This window comes from Nomascus leucogenys, chromosome 11, assembly GCF_006542625.1.
Source record: "Nomascus leucogenys isolate Asia chromosome 11, Asia_NLE_v1, whole genome shotgun sequence".
Classification (NCBI taxonomy): Eukaryota; Metazoa; Chordata; class Mammalia; order Primates; family Hylobatidae; genus Nomascus; species Nomascus leucogenys.
Window position 1 is genome coordinate 54765294 of NC_044391.1, and position 12100 is coordinate 54777393.

Consider the following 12100-nt stretch of genomic DNA (forward strand, 5'->3'; position numbering starts at 1 on the left):
TGATACACAATCAATTTTTAATATAATGGTTTTAGCAGCCTTTGATAATTATTGCCTTGATCAACTGCTTTATTACAGGTTGCAAAGTGGTGCTCTTTTGTTGTTCCTTATTTCTTTTTTTCTTTTTGCGACGGAATCTTGCTCTGTCGCCCAGGCTGGAGGGCAGTGGCACAATCTCAGCTCACTGCAACCTCCATCTCCCGGGTTCAAGTGTTTCTCCTGCCTCAGCCTCCCGAGTAGCTGGGATTACAGATGCATGCCACAACGCCTGGCTGATTTTTTGTATTTTTAGTAGATACAGGGTTTCACCATGTTGGCCAGGCTGGTCTTGAACTCCTGACCTGGTGATCCACCTGCCTTGGCCTCCCAAAGTGCTGGGATTACAGGCGTGAGCCACCACACCCGGTCCCAGAAACATATTTTTTTTAAAAAGGTGGGCCAGGCATGGTGGCTCACGCCTGTAATCCCAGCACTTTGGGAGGCCAAGGCAGGTGGATGATTTGAGGTCAGGAGTTTGAGACCAGCCTGACCAACAAGATGAAACCCTTTTTCTACTAAATAGAAAAAAAATTAGCTGGGCATGGTGGGCATGCCTGTAATCTCAGCTACTTGGGAGGCTGAGGCATGAGAGTTGCTCAAACCCGGGAGGCGGAGGTTGCAGTGAGCTGAGGTTGCACCGCTGCACTCCAGCCTGGGCAACAGAGTGAAACTCCGTCTCGAAAGAAAGAAGAGAGAGAGAGAGAGAGAGAAGGAGGAGGAGGAGGAGGAGGAGGAGGAGGAGGAGGAGGAGGAGGAGGAGAAAAAGAAGAAGAAGGAAGAAGGAAGGAAGGAGAAGAGAAAAAGAAAACAAAAAAGCTTTAGGCGGCCAGGCACGGTGGCTCACACCTGAAATCCCAGCACTTTGGGAGGCTGAGGCAGGCAGATCACATGAAGTCAGGAGTCGAGACCAGCCTGGCTAACATGGTGAAACCCCATCTCTACTAAAAATACAAAAATTAGCCAGGCATGGTGGCACCCATCTGTAATCCCAGCTACTGGGGAGGCTGAGGCATGAGAATCACTTGAACCTGGGAGGTGGAGGTTGCAATGAGCTGAGATCCTGCCACTGCACTCTAGCCTAGGTGACAGAGTAAGACTCCATCTCAAAAAAAATAAAAGGTTTAGGCCAGGAGCGGTGGCTCACATCTGTAATCCCAAGATTTTGGGAGGACAAAGTGGGAGGATCATTTGAGCCCAGGAGTTTGAGACCAGGCTGGACAACATGGTGAGAATCTTTTACAAGTAAAATAAGTTATAAAATAAAATACATAAAATAAAAAAGGTTTATACCCCCTGACCAAGTGGGATTTATTCCAGGAATGCAAGGCTAATTAAATGTTCAAAAATTGGCCAGGCACAGTGGCTCACTCCTGTAATCCCAGCACTTTGGGAGGCTGAGGTGGGCGGATCATGAGGTCGGAGATCAAGACCATCCTGGCTAACACGGTGAAACCCCATCTCTAGTAAAAATACAAAAAATTAGCTGGGTGTGGTGGCGGGCGCCTGTAGTCCCAGCTACTCGGGAGGCTGAGGCAGGCGAACTGCTTGAACCCGGGAAGCAGAGCCTGCAGTGAGCCGAGATCGCGCCACTGCATTCCAGCCTGGGCAACAGAGCAAGACTCCATCTCAAAAAAAAAAAAAAATCAAGTAACACAATATGCCATGTTAAAACAGAACAACCAGCTGGGCACAGTGGCTCACGCCCATAATCCCAGTATTTTGGGAGGTGGAGATGGGCGAGATTGCTTGAGCCCAGGAGTTCAAGACAAGCCTGGGCAACATGGTGAGACCCTGTCTCTACAAAAAATACAAAAATTAGCTGGCACTCAACCAATCCCTGGACTCAGTATCTTTTTTATGGCTGGGCACAGTGACTCATGCCTGTAATCCCAGCACTTTAGGAGGCCAAAGCAGGTGGATCACGAGATCAGGAGTTCAAGACCAGCCTAGCCAAGATGGTGAAACCCTGTCTCTACTAAATATACAAAAAATTTAGCCAGGCGTGGTGGTGTGCACCTGTAATTTCATCTACTCAGGAGGCTGAGGCAGAGAATTTCTTGAACTTGGGAGGCAGAGGTTGCAGTGAGCAGAGATCGCACCATTGCACTCCTGCCTGGGCGACAGAGTGAGACTCCATCTCAAAAAAAAAAAGATCATTTTGTATCTTTCTTATTAATCCTTTTAACATTTAAAAACATCTTATTGGACAATAAGGCCTCCAATAAAATATATAACAGAAGCTGTGAAACCAAGCCTGTTCCCTGATAAACTCTATCCAGTTTTAGACATTCCTTTTCTTTTCTTTTTTTTTCTTTTTCTTTTTTTTTTTTTTGAGATGGAGTCTTACTCGGTCGCCAGGCTGGAGTACAGTGGTGTGATCTCGGCTCACTGCAACCTCCGCCTCCCAGATTCAAGCGATTCTCCTGCTCAGCCTCCTGAGTAGCTGGGACTACAGGCATGTGCCACCACGCCCAGCTAATTTTTGTATTTTTAGTAGAGATGGGGTTTCACCATGTTGGCCAGGATGGTCTCCATCTCTTGACCTCATGATCCACCTGCCTCAGCCTCCCAAAGTGCTGAGATTACAGGTATGAGTCACTGTGCCCGGCACTTCTTTTCTTTTTGAGACAGTTTCCCTCTGTCACCCAGGCTGGAGTGCAGTGGCCACAATCTCGGCTCACTGCAACCTCTGCCTGCCGGGCTCAAGCAATTCTCATGCCTCAGTGTCCTGAGTAGCTAGGATTACAGGTATGCGCCAACATGCCCGGCTAATTTTTATATTTTTAGTAGAGATGGGGTTTCTCCACGTTGGCCAGCTGGTCTCCAAGTCCTGTCCTCAAGTGATCTGCCGCTCTTGGCCTCCAAAAGTGCTTGGATTATAGGCATAAGCCATGGCGCCTGGTCTAGACATTCCTTTTCTTGTCTCATTTGCTAAGAGTTTTGAAAATATTTGCTTGAAAGACATTTATCAAATAATTTTTCTACAATGACTTGAGAGGATCATATAGATTTTTCTCTCTTAATCTGTTGATGTGGTGGGACTACACATTTTCTAATATTACACCATTCTAGCATCTTTGGGATAAACATGACTTTGCCACGTGTGTGTGTGTGTTCAATTTTCTAATATTTTATGACTTTTTGCATTTATTTCTTTATATAAAATTGGTCTATATCTTACTTTTCTTTTACTGTCCTTGTCTAGTTCTGGGTTTAAAGTTTACAATAGCTTCACAAAACAAGTTGTGAAGTTTTCCTTCTTTTTTTATTTCTTGGAAAATCTGTTCTTTGAAGACTGAAGTCTTCAAAGTACTGCCACATAAAAGTACTTCAATAGTACTTCCGCATAAAAGCTTCTGTATATATTTTTTTCTGTGTCAGTATTTAAACTACAAAATCTCTAATCTCATCAAACTCTCAGTATTTCCCAGCATTCCCACAAGACTCTAGAGTTAGTGCCCTCTCCTTGTCTCTACTATAGCTGTTCTAAACATTTACCACTCTAAGTTTTCTACCTCACTATTTCACTCTACATTCTTAGCATATCATATTTATCTGCTATCTTTAACCTTGATATCTCTACTGGCTTTCCTCCTCCACATGTGGATATGATGACCTTTTAAAAAGACAAGATAGGGCCTGGAGCGGTGGCTCACACCTGTAATCCCAGCACTTTGGGAGGCTGAGGTAGGTGGATCACGAAGTCAGGAGTTTGAGACCAGCCTGGCCAATATGGTGAAACCCCATCTCTACTAAAAATACAAAAATTAGCCAGGTGTGGTGGTGCTCGCCTGTAGTTCCAGCTACTCAGGAGGCTGAGGCAGAAGCATCGCTTGAACCTGGGAGGCGGAGGTTGCAGTGAGCCGAGATGGTGCTATTGCACTCCAGAGTGACAGAGCGAGACTCCGTCTCAAAAAAAAAAAAAAATTAAAATTAAAAGACAGATGAAAACATACATAAAAAACAAATAAACAAAAGCCCTTCCCTGTACCCTAGGTTGCTCTCTAGATATTCTTAATTTTCCCCATAATCAAGAGTAATCTACATTTGCTAACTGTATGTCCTCATCTCTCATTTGTTTTTCTCCGCTCACTTTTAATTGTATTCCAAGTTATGTTAGAGTTGAGAAATTACTACTGGGTTATATTTATTTTTTATTTATTTATTTTTTTGAGACAGAGTCTCGCTCTGTCGCCCAGGCTGGGGTGCAGTGGCGCCATCTCGGCTCACTGCAAGCTCCGCCTCCCAGGTTCACGTCATTCTCCTGCCTCAGCCTCCTGGGTAGCTGGGACTACAGGCGCCCGCTACCACGCCCGGATAATTTTTTATTTTTTTAGTAGAGACGGGGTTTCACGTGTTAGCCAGGATGGTCTTGATCTCCTCACCTTGTGATCCGCCCGTCTCGGCCTCCCAAAGTGCTGGGATTACAGGCATTAGCCACCGTGCCCGGCCACTGGGTTATATTTAAAAAGCAACATAATCAGATTTGCATATCTGCAAGATCACTTATGGGTATACTGTAACGAATGGAAGGGAGTAAAACTGATAGGAGACCTAAATTAAGAAGCTTCACTAAGATAGTAGCAATGGGAATGGGAAGTGGATGGATTTGAGACCCATTATCGGATGTAAAGGATATGGAAGCAGGAGAAATAAAGGATCACATGTGAACCTCTAGCTGAACAATGGATTTTTTTGTCATTGTAGAGATAGTAAGTCTCCAGCCTGAGCAACGTGCAAAACGCTGTCTCTAAAAAAAATACAAAAACATTAGCTGCGCGTGGTGGTACACACCTGTACTCCCAGCTACCCAGGAGTCTGAGGTGGAAGGATCACCTAACCCCTTGGAGGTCGAGGCTGCAGTAGGCCATGATGGTGCCACTGCACTCCAGCCTGGGTGGCAGAGTGAGACCCGGTCTCAAAAAAAGAAAAAAAAAAAAAGAAGAAAAGAAAAAAGAAAGCTGACCTGACCACATAAAGAGAAAATATTTCTACATGGCAAACAAATCCACAAATGGAAAACCAAAGTCAAATGATAAACTGGCAGGGAGGGGAGAATGTATGCAACTCATTTCATAAACAGCTAATTTCCAAAATATATGAAAAGTTCCAGCCAGGCGCAGTGGCTCACGCCTGCAATCCCAGCACTTTGGGAGGCCAAGGTGGGTGGATCGCGAGGTGAGGAGATCGAGATCATCCTGGCTAACACAGTGAAACCCCGTGTCTACTAAAAATACAAAAAAAAAAAAAAAAAAAAAAAATAGTCGGGCGTGGTGGCAGGCGCCTGTAGTCCCAGCTACTCGGGAGGCTGAAGCAGGAGAATCACGTGAACCCGGGAGGCAGAGCTTGCAGTGAGCCGAAATTGTACCACTGCACTCCAGCCTGGACGACAGAGCGAGACTCCGTCTAAAAAAAAAAAAGAAAGAAAAAGAAAAAGAAAAGTTCCTAAAAACCCATATTAAAAGCTTAATATCTGGCCAGGCACAGTGGCTCACACCTGTAATCCCAGCGCTTTGAGAGACTGAGGCAGGAGGATCACCTGACGCTAGAAATTCGAAAAACCAGCCTGGACAATACAGCAAGATCCCCTCTCCAAAAAAAAAACAAAAACAAAAATTAGCTGGGTGTGGTGGCATTCACCTGTAGTCTTAACTACCTAGAAGGTTGAGGCAGGAAGATCAATTGAGTCTAGGAGTTTGAGATTACAGTGAGCTATGATCTCACCATTGCACTCTAGCCTGGGTGACAGAGCAAGACCCTGTCTCTTAAAAAAAAAAAAAATTAACAAAATAATAAAACTTAAAAATTTTAATATCCAACAGATAAATGGACAAAACATAGGAATAAACACTTCATAAAAAAGGAAACACCAATGGTTCTTAAATATATAAAAGATGTTCAACCTCATTCATAATTTTTAAAAAGTGAAATAAAAACAATACTGAGATAAGTCAGGTGCGGTGGCTCATGCCTGTAATCCCAGCACTTCGGGAAGCCGAGGTGGGTGGATCATCTGAGGTCAGGAGTTCGAAACCAGCCTGACCAACATAGAGAAACTCCATCTCCATTAAAAATACAAAATTAGCCACGCATGGTGGCGCTTGCCTGAAATCCCAGCTACTCAGGAGGCTGCGGCAGGAGAACTGCTTGAACCTGGGAGGCGGAGGTTGCAGTGAGGCGAGATCTCACCACTGCACTTTAGCCTGGGCAACAAGAGCGAAACTCCGTCTCAAAAAATTATTAAATAAATAAATAAAAATAAAAATAAAAATACAATACTGAAGTAGCATATTACACCTACTGGAATGGCAAACACACAAAAAAAGTGATAACCAGCCAGCCACGGTGGCTCACACCTGTAATCCCAGCACTTTGGGAGGCCGAGGCAGGCAGATCACCTGAGGTCAGGAGTTCGAGACCAGCCTGGTCAACATGGCGAAACCCCGTCTCTACTAAAAATACAAAAAAAAGTTAGCCGGGTGTGGTGGCTCATGCCTATAGTCCCAGGTACTCAGGAGGCTGAGGCAGGAGAATTGCTTGAACCCAGGACGTAGAGGTTGCAAGAAGACAAGATGGTGCCACTGCACTCCAGCCTGGGCAACAGAGCAAGACTCCATCTCAAATAAATAAATAAATAAGCTGGGACAAGTGACATGAGCTTAGACTGTCCCAGGCAAACAAGGAAATATGGTCATTCTAGTAATAATGACAAATATTCACCAATAGGGAATTTGTTAAATAATTATAATACATCCAGACAATAGAATACTATGAAGGAATGAAAGGAAGCACATTATGTACTGATTTGGAAAGTTCTTCAAGATGTATAATAAAAATTGTTAAAGGCAAAATACAAAACAGTGCTTATAGCATGCTACCATTTATGCAAAGTAAGAATAAATATAACTGCTTAGATACGGATAACATATATCTGGAAGGATATATTGAAAACCAGTGACACTGTTTGCCTCCAGGGAGGGAAGCTAGATAGCTGGGAAACAGAAGCAGGATAGCAACTTCATTACATGCCCTTTTGAATTCTGAACTAGCTGAATAAATAAAATTATAAAATAAAATGGCTCCAATAATGAGCTGACTACTTGAAAATTTTGATGACATGTATTTTCCCTGCTTGTGCTTCTATATTAAATAATAATAATTCTGTTAAATATTGTGATTCTATAGAGTTCTTTAGGCAGTTTTTTTTTTTTTTTTTAGATGGAGTCTCACTCTGTTGCCCAGCTGGAGTGCAGTGGCGTGATCTTGGCTCACTGCAACCTCTGCCCCCTGGGTTCAAGCAATTCTCCTGCCTCAACCTCCCGAGTAGCTGGGATTACAGGTGTGCGGCACCATGTCTGGCTAATTTTTTGTATTTTTAGAAGAGACGGGGTTTCATCATGTTGGCCAGGCTGGTCTCGAGCTCCTGACCTCAGGTAATCCGCCCGCCTCAGCCTCCGAAAGTGCTGGGGTTACAGGCATGAGCCACTGCGTCTGGCCTAATTCTGCTATAAACATAAGAATATGTTTCATACTGTTCCAGGCAAGCCAGGAAATATGGTGATTCTAGCAATAATAAAAAATGGAGGCCAGGCTCAGTGGCCTCATGCCTGTAATCCCAGCACTTTGGAAGACTGAGGCGGGTGGATCACCTGAGGTCGGGAGTTCGAGACCAGCCTGACCAATATGGAGAAACTTCATATCTACTAAAAATAACAAAAATTAGCTGGGCGTATTGGCGGGCGCCTGTAATCCTAGCTACTCAGGAGGTCGAGGCAGGAGAGTCCCTTGAATCCAGGAGGTGGACGTTGCGGTGAGCCAAGTTCGCACCATTGCACTCCAGCCTGGGCAACAAGAGTGAAACTCTATCTCAAAAAAAAAAAAAAAAAAAAAAAGGAAAATAACACAAATATACACCAGTAAGGGACTTGTTAAATAATAATAATTCAAAAACAAAACTAAGATGATATTTCAGAGAAATCTGAAATCAAATACCAGTACTGTTAGTAACTATTGCAGAAATTTTATATGTAGTATTATTCCTTTAATTTGGCACCTTCACCTACTTTTTATTGTGAATTTTCATCTAATTAAATTAACTAAATTGGAATAAGAAATGCAAACAAGGGAGTAAATATACTTAGCACCAAAAATCTCTTTTCTGAGTGGTAGTTACATAAATTACCTGATGATCTAAAATTGTATTATCTAAAACTTTCCTGAAAATCAGAAAACTAGAACGACAGGTTTTTTTGCAAACTGACAGGTCAAAGTAGGTGATGTAAAAAATTTCAAATTATATAAAATCTTAATAAAATATGGCTTATGGAGTGTTTCACTTAGCTAAATGTGGTTAAAAGTTAATTTAACCTAGTCTTTTAGAGAAGGGTCTAATTTGTTCACTATAGAGTAATACAAGATTCTGACATCTTTCATAGTCTTTAAGTCAAAGAAAAACAAGTATTAAAATACTATTTCTCTAGCAATAACTTGGAGAAGGGGAAAAAAGAAAATGCTATCAATCAAACCCCAAAGGTATTTTCTTTTTGCTGTGTCGGCAAAGGCTTTCAAATTCCTTCAAATTAGCTTTCACCTACAGACTTTTCTAAATCCTTTTTAGGAATTCTAGCAAAATCTACATTATTTTAGTATATTTTGTTGATTAAGACTTGCTAGAATCTACTTTAATGGCTATTGGAGAACGCAGATTATAGAAGATATTATTTGGCAAAATAGAGAAAATGCATGTTAGGCATCGTAAATGGACCAGTGTGATGATATGTTTTTTAATAGGCTTATATTTATATTTTTTCAGTCCTATAAATTTTCATTTTGTTATTGCTAAACCAAAGAAGAATTAGGAAAGCACACTGGAGTAGATCACAGACACGCTTAAACTTTTATTAAATTTCATTTACTCCATGGAAGTCTAGCATCAAGTTAAAACATGCATCCCATACCTACATCCTCAGTTTCATTGGTCCATATTCTTTTTTTTTTTTTTTTTTTTTTTTGAGACGGAGTCTCGCTCTGTCACCCAGGCTGGAGTGCAGTGGCACGATCTCGGCTCACTGCAACCTCTGCCTCCCAGGTTCAACTGATTCTCCTGCCTCAGCCTCCTGAGTAGCTGAGATTACAGGTGCACATCACCACGCCTGGCTAATTTTTGTATTTTCAGTAGAGATGGGGTTTCACCATGTTGGTCAGGCTGGTCTCGAACTCCTGACCTTGTGATCCACCCACCTCAGCCTCCCAGAGTGATGGGATTACAGGCATAAGCCACCGTGCCTGGCTGGTCCACATTCTTATACCTACGTTTCATTCCAACCAAACTAGGGGTAGAGTCCCTCGAATGTTCCTCTCAGGCTATGTTTATTCTTGTAGAGCCCTCTGTCTGAAACACCTCTCATGCTTTAAAAACCAGCTCCTGTCAGTCAACATTCCTCTTCTACCCCAGTGGCCCTTCACCCCCAGCTTAGTTAGATGTCCCCTCTTTATACTTTCTTCTGAATGTCTCTACATCACAGCATTTTTCATTAGGAATTTTAAACATAAGCTTTCTCATTTCTCCCAATAGAAACTGGTTTATTAAATTTTTAAATTTCTGGATTCTCCAGCACTGGACCTGGCACACTGAATGCCAACAAATAAATATTAATTGAGTGAATGGAAGCTGATTATGTCAGAGCCCCAAGTACTTACATTTTACTCAGTAAAATACAAGTTTATCTTTTACAAATGGAGAAACTAAGGCAGAAAGGAGTTTGTAACAATAGTATCATTAACAAAGATTAATAAAAAAAAAGTGAACTAATCTTTTACTTGGACCAATTAACATCCTAGCTACAGTCTAAAGAGTAGAACAGGCCAGGTGCGGTGGCTCACACCTGCAATCCCAGCACTTTGAGAGGCCGAGGCGGGCAAATCACGGGGTCAGGAGTTCGAGACCAGCCTGGCCAACATAGTGAAACTCTGTCACTACTAAAAATACAAAAATTAGCTGAACATATTGGTGGGTGCCTGTAATCCCAGCTACTCAGGAGGCTGAGGCAGGAGAATTGCTTGAACCCGGGAGGTGGATGTTGCAGTGAGCTGAGATCACACCATTGCACTGAAGCATGGACGACAGAGCGAGACTCCATCTCACACACACACACACACACACACACACACACACAAAATAGAGTAGAACAAATGAGTCTCTAAATCATAAGAAATAAACAAACTCCAAACATCAATTTCCTATCACAGAGGATTTAGCTTTTCTTTCTTTCTTTCTTTCTTTCTTTTTGGTTTTTTTGTTTGTTTGTTTGTTTGTTTTTGTTTGAGATGGAGTTTCACTCTTGTTGCCCAGGCGGGAGTGCAATGGCGCGATCTCAGCCCACTGCAACCTCCACCTCCCAGATTCAAGCAATTCTCCTGCCTCAGCCTCCTGAACAGCTGGGATTACAGGCATGTGCCACCACACCCAGCTAATTTTGTATTTTTATTAGAGTCAGTGCTTCTCCATGTTGGTCAGGTTGGTCTCGAACTCCTCACCTCAGGTGATCCACCTGCCTCAGCCTCCCAAAATGCTGGGATTACAGGCATGAGCCACCGCGCCCGGCCCGGATTTAGCTTTTATTGAAGATTCAAAATCATTAAGTCTAATCCTCTCTCACATACCACAAAACTCTGGCACAGCCATGGACTAACCTAAAAGCCCACTGTTAGAGACACAAAGAACTTTCAGTTATGAAAATCTTAATTTCTAGCTGCCCTTGTCATAGTTGGCTAATAGTTTTGCACAAATTAAACTAGATGATGAGTATTTTTCAAATTAGAAACAAAAAGAGGACCTGACCCTGCCAAGCTTTAACCACCTGGGACAACAAACTTGTTCTTCTCCAGCATCTTACACTTTACACAGTACCATTGGCCTCCCAATTCACCAGTTCATGCTCCATCCTCATGCAAAGACAACAATATTGTATTGGAGACAGTTAGTCCAAAGGTCCAAGTGCAGCTGGAGCTAGTTCTCTGAGCAAAGAACCTCTGCTTCCATGCATAGATCTTCTTCACTACCCAACCAGTTCCTATTAGTGGAAGAATGCTGGGAGAAAGAGAGAAAGGAACTCATTAGAGTATAAAGCTAATTCAAAAAGGCAGAAATAGGAAAAAAAGGAAGCAAATTACTTCTGGGTAATGTTTAGAAATTCCCTAACAGATGGTATTTTTCTCTTGAACAGATCAAAACGCTTCAGATAAATAATATTCCTATGAAACAAGGATAAGATTCGTCTGTTACATATGAAAAAAACTAATGCAGGATTGAGTTTACGTTAAGTATTAAGACCCAGAACTCTGCCTCTTGGGCAAAGCCAAGCACAAAGCAGCAAGCCTTCCCAGAATTAGAGGGCTTTCCACGGACAGGAGAACAGATACAGCAGACACAGAATGACTACAGAAGACAAAAACAAGCAAAAACAAATGTCATTCCATCTGGTTTTAAGCCAAATACGCCCTCCAACCCTAATCAAGGCAAAGGAGAACTGCCTTTCCACAGAACACACCTGACTGGTTTCAGTATTTGTTTTCCCACAGGTACCCTTGAAACTCATTTTAATCCAAAAATGAAAACTATGGGCCAAGCACGGTGGCTCATGCCTGTAATCCCAGCACTTGTGGGAGGCTGAGGCGGGTGGATCATCTGAGGTCAGGAGTTTGAGACCAGCCTGACCAACATGGCAAAACCCCATCTCTACTAAATACAAAAAATTAGCTGGGCGAGGTAGCAGGCGCCTGTAATCCCAGCTACTAGGGAGGCTGAGGCAGGAGAATCGCATGAACCCAGGAGGCGGAGGTTGCAGTTAGTCGAGATTGCGCCATTGCACTCCAGCTAGGGCAACAAGAGCAAAACTTCGTCTCAAAAACAAACGAACAAACAAAAATCGGTATTTTGTGGTACAGCCAGAACTATCACAAGGAAAAGACTCCCAGTACTGTATCATAATACTTCCACATAAAATACCTCCTTTGGGGATGGGGTCATTTCTCCTGGGATAATTCAATTCAGTGCTTAATT